This window comes from Diabrotica virgifera, chromosome 7 (assembly GCF_917563875.1).
Source record: "Diabrotica virgifera virgifera chromosome 7, PGI_DIABVI_V3a".
NCBI lineage: Eukaryota > Metazoa > Arthropoda > Insecta > Coleoptera > Chrysomelidae > Diabrotica > Diabrotica virgifera.
The window spans coordinates 22,097,630-22,117,328 of record NC_065449.1 but is presented as its reverse complement, the minus strand read 5'-3'; the positions used below and the strand labels follow the sequence as shown (position 1 = coordinate 22,117,328).

Sequence of the window (19,699 nt, the reverse complement as noted above, 5' to 3'; positions counted from 1 at the left end):
AATTTAAAATTTATCTTATTAATCACGTTTATGTTAAAACATAGAGTACAAAGAAGTTTTCTGGAAAGTTTTAGTTACAAATGTTTAATAGAAAAAAAAAAGGCGCAACTTATAATATAGACGTTATACATCCCCGAAATAACACTTATTTTTCGAGATACTGACCATGGGGAGGTGAGTGGCTAATTTTGGTCTTATTTTATGTCTTCGATGGTGCTGACAATGAACAAGTGGTTTATTTTGAATTTTATGTGCGGGAACATTATCAAAATCGCAATTTTAACCTAAAAATTAAAAAAAAATTGAAGTCACGAATTTTTACTTATAACTCACTACAACTCTGTTCCATTTTAATATTTTTTTCTAAAATTTCTACAGCATATATTTCTCACCTTTGTGAAGACTATGAAAGTAACTGTAGTCTTTCAGTCTTTTTTTTTTGTAAAAGTTATGAATTTAAAAAAATAAAAGGTGCAGATTCATGAATTGCCGAGTTAAATCGCAAAAATTAAGTGACCAAATTTAAAATGTATCTATTTGATTTCGTTTATGTTAAACCATAGAGCTAAAAGAAGTTTTATGGGGAGTTTTAGGTCTAGATGTGTTATAGAAAAAAATATGGTGCACCTTTTAATTTTAAGAAAAACATGGTTTAACTTTTTTTATTTTTAGGGCAAAATTGCGATTTTAACAATGTTCCCCCACCTAAAATTTAAAATGAATTTCATTTTCGTTTTTGTCACGGTCAAAAACATAATCTAAGACCAAAATTAGCCATTTACCACCCATGGTCAGTATCTCGAAAAATAAGCGTTATATTGGGGATTTCTAATGTCGACATTAAAAGTTGCACTATTTTTTTTTCTATAAAACATTTTGATCTAAAACTTACCAAAAAAACTTTTTTGTAGTCTCTACTTTAACATAAACGTGATTAGGAAGCTAAATTTTAAACTTTGTCACACAACTTTTGCGATTAAATTTTGCAATGCACAAATCCGCACATTTTCCTTTGAAAAATTCATAACCTTTATCAGGATAAGAATAAAAGCTTGAAACAGGTACCGTTGTGTTCAGAAATGTTAGAGCTATATACTGTAAAAATTTCAGAAAAAAATATTAAAATGGAACTTAGTTGTAGCGAGATAAATGCAAAAAAAAATTTTAGGTTAAAATTGCGATTTTGACAATGTTCCCCCACATAAAATTCAAAATAAACTTCATTTTCGGTTTCAGCACCCTCGAAAATATAAAGTTTGAATAAAATTAGCCATTCACCCCTCCGTGGTCAGTATCTCGAAAACTAAGCGCTTTTTTGAGGGTGTCCCGCTCGTGTAGAGTTGCTGCTTAAAATTGGTTGATATATTCATTCCCGGTGTTATTTAAAAAAAAATGTATTCCCGAGAAGGGGTGGCATCCTCACAGGGTAAAAGCACCCTACAGCACAGGGTTAACTTTGATGTATAAAGTAAATAAAACATATGTATATCCAAATTTTGGTGCGAATCCGTGTAGACTCAGCAAATTATACAGTTACGCTATATTTTTCCTTTATTAACTAAACTATTGGTACTAAAATATCTGCACTGTTTGGAGTTGACAGCAAATATGATTTTATAATCAATGCCTTTCCGTCCAGTCCGTGATTTATTTTCGTAAATGAACAAAAAAATTACATATAAAATAAAATAGCATTAAAAACAGCATAACATCTGAAATAAAAAATCGTAATTTAGTTAAAAAAATGCCTCTGAGATTTTACTCGGTTTTAGTGTCCCCACTTTATCCTGCTTATACGAAAACTTGTACTTTATTGCGCGGCCTACGTCTATGTCTACATAATGGTTCATAACCTTGAAAAATGATCAACAGGGAGAAAAATGCCCTTTAAAAGCGGCTTTCCAGAATAAATTGTAATGCAGCCGAAATAAACAGAGACTCGTTTTTAACTCATAATGCTTGTCATTCTCTCAATGTCGCTTTCTCTTGTTTCTCTTTTCTTTTTTAAGGGTCCCTGGCACACGCAATGCAGCCGCCATTTTTTGAACGACAATTCCTTTGAGAGCCCTTACACGAAATAATGACTGATTACGAATAATAAGAAGACTGAAGAGCAATTATTGTACGACACCTGTAGCGACGGTTAGGGATGCTGGAAGAGCATTTGAAATAAATTGAAACACTTTATTGTATGATTTTTGTGATTTTCCGGGTTTAAGTCAGCGTTGAATAACTTTGGTTTTTATGGAAACCAGTGTTTTGACGAAGTTTCGGCAAGAAAAAAATGGTTTGCTGACGATTGCCTGTAATCCGTAAAAAAAGAAACATGGCTATAAGGGACATGCTACAAAATCCCTCGCAGAACAATAGTGAAAGGTATAAACAGACAAGGATAGAGACAAGAAAACTATTGAAAGGGAAAACGAAAGGAGTAACAAGAATAAATAAGCAGAGATATAGAAGAAAATCGGAAGAACAACCAAGTAAGAAAACTTTTTAAAGGTGTTTCAGAGATCAATGCCGAGTATCAAGCAAGAACAGGAAACTTTTTCAAAACAACAGCAGACAGCGTATTACTGATGACAAGGGAATCTTAAAAACCTGGAAGAAATACTTCTGTCAGCTCTTAACCTTCCTATGACCAACCTTTTTTTTGTTACACGGATGGGGGGGGGGGGGGGAAATGACCCCAGGTCAAAAATGTCTTCTTCTTCTTCTTCTTTTTATATAGACATTACTCTGTCTGTTTTTCAATGTGCCTCCAGTAAGTTGTCATTCCATCGTTGTTTTCGTGGCCTTCCCACTGATCGTCTTCCTATTGGGGAACCGTCTCTCGCCGTCCTTACTACTCTATTTGTTGTCATTCGGCTTATGTGGTCGTTCCATTCTACTCTTCTGCTTTTCACCCAGTTATTAATGTTGTCCACCTTGCATCTCCTTCGTATATCTGCACTTCTAGCTCTATCCCACAGCGTGTTACCATCGATTTTTCGCAATGTTTTCATCTCTGCTGTTTCTAGCATTCTTTTTGTCCTTTCTGTATCAGGTCGTGTTTCTGCCGCGTATGTCATTATTGGTCTGATGACTGTTTTGTAAATTCTGCCTTTCACGTCAAAAAATGTCAAAAATGACAATTAACAAAAAAATGAAGTTTTTTTTATGGCATGGACTTTATGACATTCAGCCAGTCACAACATGAGTATTAGTGTCATGTGTAGTGTGTATGTTGAGTAAGTGTCTTGTTACTTTGCAAAGTCGACGTCATTAGCGTAAAACTACTTGGAATTACACATAATAGACGGTATTTTACTAAACATCAACTTCAGAATATATTTTTTATTCGTAATATATAGGAAATTTTTTTTATTTCAAAATATGAAGATATCTAGAATGATATTAGAGTCAAATAAAAAAATAATGAATTAAAAATTGAAAATACTTTTGAATTTATTAAAGAAAAACATACGCTGGGGTCACAATTTCCCCCGCTTGGTCATCCGAAGGTTAAACGACAAATCTAACAGAAATAACCGGTCAATCAGTCCCGGGCCTATCTAGTAAAACAAAAGTTTTGTGCAAAAATAATTCTTTATTCATCAAAATAATCTTCTTTGGCGGCGATACAATCATTCCAACACTTTTCTAATTTTTCAATGCCATCCTTGTAAAGGATTTATCTTTGTCTTTCGAACTTCAGCTTCGGTTTGGTCGTTTTGTCTTAATGTGATCCTTCCTCATTGGAGCGATGTCTCTTGCGACGGATCATTTTTTAAGATCGGAAAAAAGGTGGTAATCGCTGGAAACTGGAGCCCAAATTTGGACTACACAGTGAGTGTGGAATTAGGAAAGCAATTCAAAACCCAATTGGTGCATTTTTGCCACCATTTTCATCGACTTGTGGCAATGGCCAACTGAAATCCAATAGGTGAGGTTTTATTTCTACAAAAAAATTCCAACCGCGTGGGAAGAGTCCTGTGTTGCCCTGGGTAACATCCAGGCATATCTGGAACATCATTTAACCATTATATAAATATGTAACGTAACATAACCGTTCACATTTAAAGGGTTTTTACCCAACACATTTTGGTTGCTCAGGCACGCTATTTTAGGGCTTTTAGAACACTGATGATGGATTTCTTAATCCCAAAACGTTTTGTCTTAATGTGACCCTTATTAAGGGTATTTTAAAATATACCTTTTACAACAAATCTAGTATTTTTGTGATTTATGGTATACAGCCAGCTACAGGAAGTTTATTTTCCTCGTGGAGACCATACTTACTGTTGGCATTTGCAGACGATATCGATCTAATAGGAAGCACCAGATTAAGGATGAAGGAGATTTTCGTCAGGTTCAAGAAGGAAGCAGAGAAGTTGGGGCTCCTAGTCAATAAAAGCAAAACTAAATATATGTACATGTGCCACAATAACCGAAAGAACATTAAAATAGCTTCAGCATCTAAAAAGAAAAAGAAGGCAACCATTAACACCATCAGCTGACGTGTCAAATGACAAATACTGATGTAACATGTCTTAAGGTAATAAGCAGTTATTCTTTTCAATCTACCAAGAAAAATATCGCGGAGCATGTAAATTTGGATGTAGCAAAAAAAGTTACGCCGTCCATTAAACAATATTGTGGGATTGCTACTGGATCTTTGGTACAAACAAAAAAAGCTTCAATGTTTGGTAAAAACAAAAGGAGGGAAGATCTTTCAAGTTAGAGTCGTCCTCTGAATCTGCAAACCATAGTTCAGGAAAGTAGGAGAAATAAAGGAAGCTAGAGGAGCAAATAAACCGACAAAAACAGCCACTGTTGCCAAATGCGTAGTAGTGAAAAGGCAAAATCTGGACAGAAACGACACAGACCAAAAAAGCCGTATGAAACACAAAGAAAAATAGCCAAGATGAAGAAAGTTGAACAGAAATCAGCACCTAAAAGTATGACATCTTGTGCTGTTATTTTGATTTCCGTAGAGGTCAAAAGAAAACGAACAAAAGAAAAAAATCAAACAAAGGTACGAAAAAACTAACTGTAGTGTAGGAACCGAAGCTTTTCACCTCGCAATTTTTACAGAATGGATCGATTTGCTTCGAAATTTGAGAATAAGTAATGGATAGTCCAACGATCAAAATCTATATGATTCCGAAAGGCGTTTTTACCATGGGGGTGGTTACCATCCCATCTCGGAGGTGGAAATTTTTTATTATATTTTGATCGCAAAAGTTGATAAAAACATTCATTTTAAGCCAACATGTTCTATACAATTTTTTGATAAAATTAATAGTTTTCGATTTGTTCGCTATCGAAGGTGTTAGTTTTATATCGAAAAAATCAATGTTTTTCGATAATACTCATTTACGATTCACTCAATTTTTGCCGTGTAAAAATGTCTACTTTCGCGCACGCATTTTAGTTTAGAAAGTTTTACTTTTCCGCACGCGTGTTACTTTTCCGCACGCGATTTACTTTTCCGCACGGGGTTTTTACTTTTCCGCACGCGTATCCACCGTCATGGAAACCAAGATCGTCGTCATGTTAACTAATTATATTGAAAGTTTGGTTTTGACAACAATGTCAAAGAATTAAGTCAACTTTTTAACAATTTTATTATTATCAAATACAAAATATGTAATTTTAATTATATTTATTTATTATTTACAATGTTTATATTGAACGTACAACTCAATCCTACACTTTTTTCTTCAAATATGCTGTTAACTTAAAATAATCGCCTATATTGACATTTTTTTCAATTTTTAATACTGACTTGAGCATGGAATAGCGGGACCACAAAGTATTTGGTTTGCAGATTTTGGATAGACTAATAAAATAAGCCAAAAACACTTCTTCTTTTAAGCTATTTACACTTTTTTCTTTACACCAACTCATAAAAATATTGTTTTTCTTCAAACGTCAAATAATGATGACATTACTTATCTAACTTGATCCTGTCAAAGTTTGATGTCTCCGCCGGCAGCAGTTTTTTTTTCCCATTTCTTTACGGCGGAGGGAAAAATGTTGTCATGGCAATAATATGAAACATGTCACAAAGCAACAATACAAATGTCATTAACAACAATTAAACATCATTTTTATTTATAGTAATATTAAAAGTACAATTAGTTAATGAGGCATTTTCAAAATTGAAACCGTGCAAAAATGTTCCCGACTCTTGATACGCATTGGTAATTGTTGATGATACTGAATTTTTTCTAATAACTAACTCGGATTTTATCATAGAGTATCGTGATCACATTGTAGAAGATTTCCATTTATTTTCATTTTCCATTATATTAAAATATGCCAGTAAAACGTCTTCGGTAACTTGCCGTACTCCTCTTGTATCGCACCACTCTTGGAAGTGCTTGTACGCTAACCGATACTTTATTCCGGACTTGGAGGGCCCCAAACATGCTACTGCATCATTAGCCGCGGATTCAATTTCGTTTAGGTTTTCCATTTTCGCACTAAATTTGCGCACTAAATAAACAACAATAAGCTGTCTTTAATAATTGCAAACAACTGTCAAACAACTGTAACCAGGGAGACGCAAATCCCACCGACGACTTAATTATTTTAATTTCTAACATCTAGACGACTTTGATAGTTGTCACAGTTAATTTCGAGTAAAAATAGCGTATGAATTGTACTATTTATGGTTGAAAATTGCTACGTTTGAAGAAAAAATAGTATACTTTATTCGGCAAAGAAGTGACTTTTCTTGACTTGCCCTCTATTACGCGCCTCACTTCGTTCGGCGCGTAATATCGGGCGCGTCAAGAAAAGTCATGCTTCTCCGCCTCATAAAGTAATATACTAATTTTTTCTTGTACCTGTTTGCTGATTTTTCCGGTAACAAATTAAGATAATTGACAACGTTGAGGATAGATGGAGGTAGTTTTTCGTCACTTGATGCCATCTAAATCACTGAATTATTTTTTAATTCGTAAGTAAAGATAAATTTTAAAGTGTGTGACGTGCTTCTTGACAATAATTACTTTGTTTGACATCGTTGCTATGCCTTTAAAATATTAAAACCTGTACATAACAGGTATTTAGGCACCGCATTGAATTTAATTCGGTGTTATTAGATCGTCGTCATGCTAACCAATTATATAGAAAGTTTGGTTTTGACAACCTTGTCAAAGATTTAATTTGTTTATGTAGGTATTTTTATATTAATTCAATTAATTGATTAAGATTTGGTCATTTTTAAATGCTCGTAGAAAAAATATTGTTCCTAACTCTTGCAGAAAGTCTCTTTTCCGCACTCGACTGCAATCGCGTGCGGAAAAGTATGACTTTCTGCACTTGTTAGGAAAATAACTATTTCAAACCAACTTCTTGGGAATTAAATAACCTACAATTTCATATTTAAACAATTTTTCGTGTCTCTTTCTATTCTGAAGAAAATGGCATTTTTTACCAAACTACAAAAATTCGCTATTCGCTTTTATAATACATAAATAAAGAAGAATGAATAAGGCCAATGACTAAAAACACCGCTAACTTACATTATTATGCTTCCAATTCTATTTCTTCTCTTTTTTTTTTTCAAAAAAATATATTGATTTTTTAACCGTAACTTTTTTATTTTTTATTTCAGAAAGTTTGTTAAAAAATAATTTTGTAAGTTTTTACAAGATCTATAAGCCTATTAATATTAAATCTTTTTAAAATCCTAAGTAGTAAAAAGAGGTGACTTTGAAAGGGTTGGCAAGGGTGGTTTTTGCATCTTATTATAAGTTTTAATTGTCAATACCTCAAATCCTGTCAATTCTTGCCATAAAAAAAAAATTTGCAAACCAGGTTCTTGAGAATTAAATAAGCTACAATTTTGTATTTAAACATTTTTTCGTATCTCTGATGATAATATTTCTATTCTGAAGAAAAGGCCATTTTTTTCCAGACTACAAAAATTCGTCATTCGCTTTTAACTCTATTTTTTTATAACTATTCATTCTAAGCCGGTCAAACTTCTAGAACCTATTAACAATACATAAATAAAGAAGACCAAATAAGGTCAATGACTAATTTTATTTAGGGTGGTGATTAAGAGGTTGCTTCCGATCACTTTTTTGCTAAGAAAAAATAGGGACTGACATTCTTTTCATTATTTCACTTAATTTTTGAGCTAGAGACTTTCTTTATTTCTGTAGATAGATATTTTTAAATACTTTAAATTAGTTTGAACAAGTTATCCTCGAAAAATGCATATGTAGTTTTCCAGTCTTTTGACTTTGAAACTACAATATTTAGCATTTGACGAAGAAGAGCTAACATATAATATGGTATAGCTCGATTACTATTGGTCTTAAAGAAAATGGTTTTGTTTATTTTTTTAAAAGGTACATTTTTGTTAAATAAAGTTGTTTTGATAAAACGAAAACTTTTGGAGTTATTAGCAGAAAACTTATTAAAAACATTGATTTTTTCGATATAAAATTAACTTTCGATAGCGAATAAATCGAAAACTACTAATTTTATCAAAAAAATGTATAGAATATTTTTTGCTTAGAATGAATGTTTTTACCAACTTTTGCGATCAAAATGTAATAAAAAATTTCCACCCCGGCGATGGGGTGGCAACCACCCCCATGGTAAAAGCGCCTTTTGGTATGATATAGATTTTGATTCTTGGACTATCCACTACTTATTCTTAAATGTTCAAGCAAATCGATCCATTCTGTAAAAATTGCGAGGTTTTGTCCTATTTTGAGCTTGATTACTTGGACTACTGCACCTAAATCGAAAACAGAAGAAAGACGAAAGTTCACTTAGACAGCTAGAAAAACCTAAAATGAATTAATTCGACTAATATTATTTGCAAATATTACAAACAAATAATATTTATCAAAACAATTCGATTTCTTCTTTATATTATTAAAAATTCACTCTAAACTAATCTCATATAATTACTTATTAAAATGTATGTAATTAAAATCCTTATTTTTCGGTGGTTATGAAATTAAAAAATATCAATTTTCACTATTTTTATGAAAAGCGTCCGCAGCATTGAGCCTTAACTCCAAAACGCTCGCCATTTGGTAAATGTTGGTTTTTCTTGTTTTCCTCAATTTTCGTTTAACTCTTGCTCGTATATGAAATATACCAAAAACGGGACTGAAAATAAATTACTGCCATACATTTTCAAATGCAATATGGCGGAACGAATATCTCAAAAGCTTGCTAATAACAGGATGATTTTCTTTTGGTGGCTTTTTATGAAGTTTTCCGCGGTTAGAAAATATAGCGGTTAAGACGCTGTTGCAGATTCAATTTATTATACACGATGGTGTCTTTATACAAAGGCAAGAAACTTATAATTAATGTATTTTGGAGCAAACAACGAATAATAATTGATAAAATGATGAACATAAAATAATAAGTGAGGGAAAAGGGACTTTAACCCTTTCAGTCATGTTGGGTACAATTGTACCCATTAATTGGAATGCATACATATATAATTCTACAGGAATCTGTAACTTAAACCAGTTTAAAGGAATTTATATTCTATAAGTACTATACTTTTTAAACATATTAAGTTGTGAGATAAAAAGAAATAAAATTAGTGGAGGTGGGAAGTTTAGCGATAAAACCTATAAATTTACATTATATTTATTGTTTCCCACCTTTAGACGTATCAGACGAGTTTGGCAACTACCACTGCGACAGAAACAGTTTTAGTTGGCATACTCCTCTGATAAGTACGTCTTAAGATGGGAAACAACAAATAAAATGTAAATTTATCGGTTTTTATCGCTAAATTTCCCAACTCTACTGGTTTCATTTCTTTTTATCTCACAACTTAATATGTTTTCCATATTTTGCGTTATTAGCGAGCTCATCACTGTATTTTAGCAGTCTTATATAGTAGTGTTTAAATCCTGCTGCCCGCAGGCAATTAATATAATATATAATAATAATGTTTATTTAGGAATAACAATAAAGATTTACAAAAAAAAAATAAAAAGCATAATGAGTACTACCTAAATAAACATAAATAACTCACTGAAGTTGAGCTACCCTGTACATATATTACTAATATACATACAAAAGTATCACCCCTTGTGCGTGAGACTTAAAAATATAATATACTAATTTACAAATATAAACAAACACAAAAAATATTTAACAAATGTATAAATGTATACAGTTATATGAAAATTTATAAAAATACTAAAAACTCTAACATTAATCAGGAAAAAATAAAAATATAATAATTTTAATATAATTTGTGATATAAATGTGGCCGTCAATAATTCAAGAAATGTCGCAGTTGATAATAAAAATATATTTAGATACAATTTTTATTTTCGATACAATTTTTTATTTCTTATTTCAGTTTATTTATTACAATTATTGTCCATTAATAAGTTCTTCGCAGAATTTTGTTGATTTGTTCCGAATCCATTGTTTAATTTCATATTTATACCTATGTTTTTTATAATTTTTAAATTGTTTTAAATTATCCGCTAGCAAATTGTACAATTTGGGCCCTATGTAACCAAGGATGGATTTATTACATTTTGGTAGAATTGTATTATGTTTTATATATCTAGTTTGGTGGGCATGACTGTTAAAATTTAATATTATCTTTTTTTCATATATATGTATAAGGGCTTTATAACAGAATAATTTACGTACATTTAAAAATTTACTTTCGTTATATAACAGCTCACTAGAATATCTTAAATTTTTCCCGTATATAATTCTAATTAGCCATTTCTGAATAATATTTATAGAATGTAAGTAATTATTGCGTATACCACCCCATCCTAAAAGGCCATATGTAAGTTGAGATTGTATAAGTGCATAATAAAGAATTCGCAAATGAGTTATTCCTAAAAATTGTTTTAAAAATTTAAATCTTGACAAGAGTCTTCTTAATTTATTTACTATATTATTTGCTTGGGTGTTCCATCGTAAATGTTTATCAATTATTATACCTAGATATTTAATCTCGTATGTATGTGGAATTTCATTTTTTGCATCAATTTTTTGTTTTTTTTTTATATTTAAGGTAAGTTTATTAAACTGAAACCATTTCTGAATTGTAGCAAAATCTGTTTCAGCTTTTTGTTTTAAATTATTCCATGTATTTGCATCATAAAAAATAGCTGTGTCATCTGCAAAACTTATTATCTTACCTGTTACATTCAGTCTGAATAGATCATTGATATAAATATTGAAGAGAATTGGTCCCAAGACTGTTCCCTGTGGTACTCCGTAAGATATACTTCTTCCTTTACTGATTTCTCCATCTATAGAAACATGTTGTTGTCTATTTAGCAGATAACTTTCTAGGATGTTATATGCAAGTCATCTTATACCATATTTTTGAAGTTTATTTAGCAGTATTTTATGTGAAACTGTATCAAATGCCTTTGTTAAATCTACAAATATACAAAGAGATGGTTTTGCATTATCAATGGAAAAGTGTATCGTGTATCGTACGTACTACGGTGTTGTACTCGGTCAAACTCCTTCTCGAAGTCGATGAAACAAACATGATTCTGTGACCTACTTAATTTTTCTTTTTGTGAGTTTGTCCATTTCAGTGTATTTGTTAATATTTTTGCCAATACATATTTAGGCGTTTTCAAAGACACTCTTGCTCTAAAATCGAGTTTTGTATAATATAGTACCAAGATTCGTTGATGGTTCTGTTTTCGTTTGGTACACTGGCTGTTCTGTGTATTTTTCTATTTATCTGCTGTGATATGTGATGACGTCTTAGACGTGGTCAGAGATAACTAAAAATTCAGTCAAAAAAAGCAAGAGATATTGCCCGTGCATAATAAAGGAATGTAAAGACTTTAGACAAAAAAAAATTCAAAATATAAATAAATGACTCCATTTCATTTCCGTAACTCAAAATTAAATATTTGCTTCTTCTTCTCTGTCTCGAAAAGTAAGTAACTATTTCTCAAAGGGGGATTCGGCTTTCATCAAAAAGTAATTTTCACCAGCATTGCAATCCAAAATCAATATTCAAGAGAAACTATAGAGCAGAAATCGAATAACACAGGTCTGATTACAGCCAGCATAGTGGCCTTACCCTCGTTAGGTCGCCAACCACGGTTTTGGCGTAGTGGCAATTAATTGGTCGAACGAGAAAAAATAATCGGAGAAGGGGTGCTGCAATAAAATTTATTGTCTTCATTTTTCAACGGGTATAATGTACGGATTACTTTCTGAAAAAGAGGAAAGAAAAATTATAATTCGCGAGGATATTACAATGTTAGAAAATAAATTGGTGTAGGGAGGAAGATTTTTGATGGCGCTAGTGGGCCTGTAAAAAGCGGTTTATAAGAAAAAATTGCGCGGTGTTCAAAGCAAGTAACAGGAGGGAGAGGAAATTGGAGAAATTTGAGCGACGGTGACATTCATTACGAGTTTAAATTAGGTTTAAATATTTTAACAAAGGACAATATTTTAGCTCTTTACCAGGGTAGAAAAAAGTGTTCCAAATTTGTGTCAAGGAAGCGGTTTTTTAACAAAATAAACAAAAATTGCCAGGAGAGAATAAAACAGAGTAATAGATCATCAGTTAAAACTTATTATAAAACTTATTTTTCGTACTGTTGAGGATTTTTCATCTTATAATAACAATGCCTTTATTTCTAACAGATTTATACCTCTAGCAGGTAACTCGCAATTGTTTATAAAACTGTTCAGTTGATCATTGAAGGAAAGATTTACGGGAAAAGGTCAATAGGAAGAAGACTGAAATCTTGGCTCAATAACCTGCGACGTTGGCTCGGAGAAACCTCAACCAAGATTTCCAGAGTAGCTGTTTTGCGCCTAGCTGTAGTTAACTCGTAGTAGTAGTATCACCCACCTTCAAAAAGAGACGGCACAGTAAGAAGAAAGTGAAGCCGAAATAAACCACAAAACTGGACAAAGTAGGAAAATCAAAGGAAAGCTGAACTCATTCTAGTAGGATAAAAATATCTTTAACGAAAATATGAAAAGAGAAGTTAGAGCAATGGAACATATGTCATAATCATTCTCTTTGCCTTATCCCTATGCGGGGTCGGCTTCCCTAATTGTATTTCTCCACACAATTCTATCTTGGGTCATATCAATGTTAATCCCCTTTACCAACATGTCCTGCCTTATCGTCTCCCTCCAGGTCTTCTTTGGTCTTCCTCTCCTACTCCTTCCAGGAATCTGCACTTCAGCTACTCTTCGTATTGGGTGATTAACGTCTCGACGTTGAACATGACCAAACCATCTTAACCTATGCTCTCTCATTTTGGCATCAATTGGTGCCACACCTAGACTTCCCCTAATATACTCATTTCTAATTTTATCCTTCTTTGTCACTCCACTCATCCATCTAAGCGTTCTAATTTCCGCCACATGCATTCGTTGTTCCTTTTTCTTTTTCACTGCCCAACATTCAGTTCCGTACATCACAGCCGGTCTTATGGCTCTTTTATAGAATTTTCCCTTCAGCTTCATTGGAATTTCTCTCTCACACAACACACCACTCGCTTCTTTCCACTTCATCCATCCAGCCCTAATTCTACTGCATGCATCTCCATCTATTTCTCCATTACTCTGTAATACCAATCCTAGGTACTTAAAACTATTGCTTTTCACAATAATTTCACCATCCAAAGATACCATTTTATTTGTAGTAACTCCATCTTTAAATGAACATTCCAAATATTCTGTTTATGTCCTACTAAGTTTTAAACCTTTTTTCTCCAGAGCTTGTCTCCACTGTTCCAGTTTTTGTTCTAAGTCTCTTTCACTATTTCCTATTAACAATGGAACACATGTGTGGACTGATAATATAGATCTAAAAAGAAAGTTCTTAGAAAGAAAAGAAAACAGTAGTATTCGTATAATGACAGAATAAAAAGTGTTATTAGTAGAGGAAATGAAGCTGGAAAAACGGCAAAACCTCGCAATTTTTTCGTCCAGCATCGATTTGTACAAAAATTTGGGTTTAGGGTCATTTCACCCTCTAGTTCATTTTATATATTGAGCCGTTGTACGCTTTTGGTTTTTTAAGGGTGAAAACCACCCCTAATTGTAAAAAATTATAAAATAACATTTTAAACTTTAATATTGTTAACATTTGCTTCTTATTAGTTACATAATGATAGTTTTGTGCTTTAAGATATAATATCACAATATTTCAACCCTTAAAACCACCCTTGTTGGAGCTATATATGAAAAGTTTACTTATCCTAAAAGAATGATTTCGGCTTGCATCAATTTACATAAAAATTTGGGGTTAGGATCATCTTACCCTGTACTTCATATTCTATATCATGCTCAAGGGCGTTGATGATTTTAAGGGGTGTAAACTACCCTTATTGTCAAAAATTATATAAAAACATTGTAAACTTTAATATAGGTAAAATTTGGTTTTGACTGGTTAAATAATGATTGTTTTATGCTTTAGGTTATAATATCATAATATTTCAACCCTTAAAAACCACCCTTAATAACATTGCAATTTTTATTTTTAGAATTTTTAAATGTCAAAGTTCTAAAAATTGTAGAATAGAAATGAATTCCAGTGACGAAGAGTTACAGTTTTTTCATTTGTTTATCGTAGATAAAATATTGTATGAAACTGTGCGTGAAGTACTTTTTGCGAACTTGCGCGATGTATAGCACTCGCTCCGCTGTCGCTCGTGCTCTATACATCGCGTGCGTTCGCAAAAAGCATACTTCACGAACTGTTTCATAAATAGCTATTATCTACTCTATGTCATATTATGTATAAGTTTTTAGTTTGTGAAAACTGTCATTATAGATAGCAGTGCGTGAAGGGTTTAAAGTGTGCGTGAAGTAACAATGTATTTTAAATGGGATTCACTTTTTCGCACACTTTCAATGGGTTTTTTGGCACACTTTCATATAATCAAATATCCTTAACTTTTGCGTTGTCATGGTGATGACAATATGAGCAATGACTTACAACAAAATTTTTGACAGTTTTGTGGTTTGAAAGTAGTTAGGATTTTTAAATGTCAAAGTTCTAAAAATTGTATAATAGAAATGAATTCCAGTGACGAAGAGTTACAGTTTTTTATTTGTTTATCGTAGATAAAATATTGTATGAAACTGTGCGTGAAGTACTTTTTGCGAACTTACGCGATGTATAGCACTCGCTCCGTTGTCGCTCGTGCTCTAAAAATCGCGTGCGTTCGCAAAAAGCATACTTCACGAACTGTTTCATAAATAACTATTTTTAAACAAATTCACAAAAATAGTTGTTCATTTCGAACAATATTTTTTTAGATAATTTGGATCATTCTGAGCAAAAAAGGTCTCTCGTGATTTTTCTCTAAAATTGAATGTTGTCGAGTTATATAGCCATTTTCGCATTTTTCAATCAATTGTTTTAGAGACCTGTTTTACTCAGAATGTCCCAAATTATATAAAAAATTGTTCGAAGTAAAAAAATTATTTTTGCGAATTTGTTGAAAAAAAATTGTTTAAACAATTTTTCGACCACGGCACCGCCCGGCACCCTGTGGATGTGTTATAAGGACCTCTTTTGCGTAAGTTTGTGCAAAACAATCGAATCGGAATAATTTACAAGATACATACAAGATACAGTGAATGATTAAATGCACATTTCAATAATTAAATGATTATTTGATTTGGGATGAGGTCTAGATTAGATTTTAGATCATCGTGGTTTATTCTACAAAAGTGTTTCTATTTAAGGATAATTTTGCTATATATTAAAAATCTAATTAGTAAAACATCTGCCCTGACGGCCTCTTCCTATTTGTTTCCCGTCGAAGCTTTGTTTAAAATCTTATTAAGCATAGAAACAGTAAACTAAATTAGAGACCATTATGTCGTCTATAATGAGTTTTCCTCGGAAAACTTTTAAAATGGTTCACGTCGAACTTACAAACTCATGTAATCCCAATTTGTTTAAAAGTTTCGTTGTTTAAATTAGATTATATCTTTTTGCCCTCTAAACTATCCAAAGAATCAATAATTGCATTCTGATAGTTAATGAACTCGAGCAGGATGAATCGCGGATTGGCGAAAACTTTTCCTAATTCCAGCTAAAAACTCGATTTTCAATTTACATAACTAATCTCTCATTATTAATGAACTAATCCAATTTTGAAATATTCTAGCAACACGATTTCACCTGTGTACTCGTCCGAAAGTTTGCTTTTGACGTTAAGGGGCGGATTTCGTTTTATAGCGGTTAAAAATTTAGTTTTTAGAAGAGTTTAATAAAAAATAATTGAACTCATGTTTTACCATAAAAAATTTATCTTCGACTTTATGTTTTGGCTATTTCGGCTATTTAGTCCAGGAACCGAAGCTTTTCACCTCGCAATTTTTACAGAATGGATCGATTTGCTTCAAAATTTGAGAATAAGTTGTGGATACTCTAAGGATCAAAATCTATATGATGCCGAAAGGCGCTTTTACCATGGGGGTGATTGCCACCCCATCTCGGGGATGGAAATTTTTTTATTCTATTTTGACCGCAAAAGTTGATAAAAACATTCATTCTAAGCAAAAAATGTTCTATACATTCTTTTGATAAAGTTAATAGTTTTCGATTTATTCGCTATCGATAATGTTAGTTTTATATCGAAAAAATCAATGTTTTTCGATAACACTCATTTACGATTCATTCAATTTTTGCCGTAGAAAAATTTTTTTCAAACCAAGTTCTTGGGAATTAAATAACCTACAATTTCATATTTAAACATTTTTTCGTATCTCTGATGCTAATCTTTCTATTCTGAAGAAAATGGCATATCTTACCAAACTGCAAAAATTCGTTATTCGTTTTTAACTCTATTTTTTTTTAAACTAATCATTCTAAGCGAGTCAAACTTCTACAATCTATTAATAATACATAAATAAGCAAGAATGAATAAGGCTAGTGACTAAAATCACCGCTTACTTACATTATTATGCTTCCAATTGAATTTCTCCTTTTTGTTTTTTTCAAAAAAATATATTGATTTTTTAACCGAAAGTTTTAAAAGAAAGTTTGTTAAAAAAGAATCTTGTAGGTTTTTACAAGATCTATAAGCCTATTAATATTAAATATTTTTAAAATCCTCAGTCGCAAAAAGAGGTAACTTTGAAAGGGTTGGTAAGCTGGTTTTTGCATGTTATTACAAGTTTTAATTATCAATAGCTCACTCAATTTTTGCCGCAGAAAAAATTTTTGCAAACCGTTTTCTTGGGAATTAAAGAAGCTACAATTTCATATTTAAACATTTTTTCGTATCTCTGATGCTAATCTTTCTATTCTGAAGAAAAGGGCATTTTTTTCCAAACTACAAAAATGTGTTATTTGATTTAACTCCATTTTTTTAAAAACTAATCATTCTAAGCCGGTCAAACATCTAGAACCTATTAATAATACATAAATAAAGAAGACCAAATAAGGTCAATGACTAATTTTAATTAGGGTGGTGATTAGGAGGTTGCTTCCGATCACTTTTTCGCTGAAAAAAATATGGACTGACATTCTTTTCATTATAACTCACTTAATTTTTTAGCTAGCTACTGTTTTTTATTTCTGGAGATAGATATTTTTACATACTTTAAATTAGTTTTTACAAGTTATCCTCAAAAAATTCATAGTTTTCCCGTCTTTTGACTTTGAAACTACAATATTTAGCATTTGACGAAGAAGAGCTAACATATAATAAAGTATAACTCGATCACTATTGGTCTTAAAGAAAATAAAAAAAAACTGTTTTGTTTATTTTTTTAAAAGGTACATTTTTGTTAAGAAAAGTTGTTTTGATAAAATGAAGTCTTGGAGTTATTAGCAGAAAACTTATTAAAAACACTGATTTTTTCGATATAAAACAAACGCTTTCGATAGCGAATAAATCGAAAACTATTAATTTTATCAAAAAAATGTATAGAACGTTATTTGCTCACAATCAACGTTTTTATCACCTTTTGCGGTCAAAATATAATAAAAAATTTTCACCCCTGAGATGGGGTGGCAACCATCCCTGTGGTAAAAGCGCCTTTCGGCATCATATAGATTTCGATTCTTGGACTATCCACTACTTATTCTCAAATTTTCAAGCAAATCGATCGATTCTGTAAAAATTGCGAGGTTTTGTACTATTTTAAGCTTCATTATTTGGACTATAAGGAAACAGATATATCTTTACTGAAAAGACATCTCTGGAAGACTTTTGTATATTGATTAATTTCGGGTGTCCCGAAAAGATTGCTCATAAATTATACCACACATTCTGAGGTCAAAAATAGTTCGATTGAACCTTACTTACCTTAGTACAAATGTGCTCATAAAAAAAGTTACAGCCCTTTGAGTTTACAAAATGAAAATCGACTTTTTTCAATATATCGAAATCTATTTGAGAATGTATCATTTATATGGCAGGAACATCTTAAAACAAAATTATAGTGAAGTTTGTCCACTCCATAAAAATTTTATGGGGGTTTTGTTCCCTTAAACTCCCCCAAACTTTTGTGTACGTTCCAATTAATTTATTATTGTTGTACCATTAGTTAAAGACAGCGTTTTTAAAACTTTTTTACCTCTTAGTATTTTTTCGATAAGCCAGTTTTTATCGAGATGCGGCTTCTTTTTCAATATATTTACATAAAAATTTTATGGGGGTATTGTTCCTTTAAACCCCCCAAATGTTTGTGTACGTTCCAATTAAACTATTATTGTGGTACCATTAGTTATACACAGTGTTTTTAAAACTTTTTTGCCTCTTAGTCTTTTTTTGAGAAGTCACCTTTAATCGAGATGTGGCTTATTTTTCAAAATATACCTAAAAATGTAAATTATAAATAAATGTTCAGATTATCAACAGGTCTGTATAATCGTACTTAACCATATACAAATATGTGGTGGATTCGACAAATATTCAAAATATGTCGATAAACACTGGCTTATCGAAAAAGTACTAAGAGACAAAAAAGTTTTAAAAACATTGTGTTTAACTAATGGTGCCACAATAATAATTTAATTGGAACGTACACAAAAGTTTGGGGGGGGGTTTAAAGGAACGAAACCCCCATAAAATTTTTATGGGGTTCACAAATTTCACTTTAATTTTTTTTAAGATGTTGTTGCCATAAGAATGCCTCATGTCCATTTTCAATAAAAAATCTGTAAGAGTTTTCGATATATGAAAAAAAATCGATTTTCATTTTGTAACTGCAAAGGGCTGTAACTTTTTTTGTGTGCACTATTGTATGTAGGTAAGTGAGGTTCAATCAACCTATTTTTGACCCCAGAATCTGTGGTATAATTTATGACCAATCTTTTCGGGACACCCTGTATAATTATATACCTACAAAAAACACCGTTAGCTTTAAAGATTTTGAACGGTAGGTCTTCTTCTTCTACGGCACTAGAGCCCAAATTGAGCCTTGGCCTCCTTTATTTTTTGCGTACACCCTTGCTTGTCTGTGGCTGCTCTTCTCCATACACGAACTCTTAACGGTACTCCAGTCTATATTGACCATAAAATATAGAACTATGTACTTTAAAATTTAGCCTTTGCTCCAGTCCTGTACGTTTTAACAGGCTTCCTCGTCGTTTCTACATATTTAATTCGATATTTTATCAAAGTTTTTAGGCCAAAAAGCTGTCGCATGAGTTTTGTAATTATATTAACAAAATATTTAGGCAAAATGAATGTTTAAAAGTAATTCGATTTTCTGGCAGCGC

At 31.8% G+C, this 19,699-nt stretch overlaps 1 protein-coding gene across 2 annotated transcripts in view; it reads right to left on the bottom strand.

Annotated features, from left to right (window-relative positions):
- The window catches only part of LOC114325983 (Krueppel-like factor luna), a 215,355-nt gene that overhangs the window by 78,199 nt on the left and 117,457 nt on the right, over positions 1 to 19,699 (bottom strand). The gene's annotated exons all lie outside the window — the stretch shown is intronic.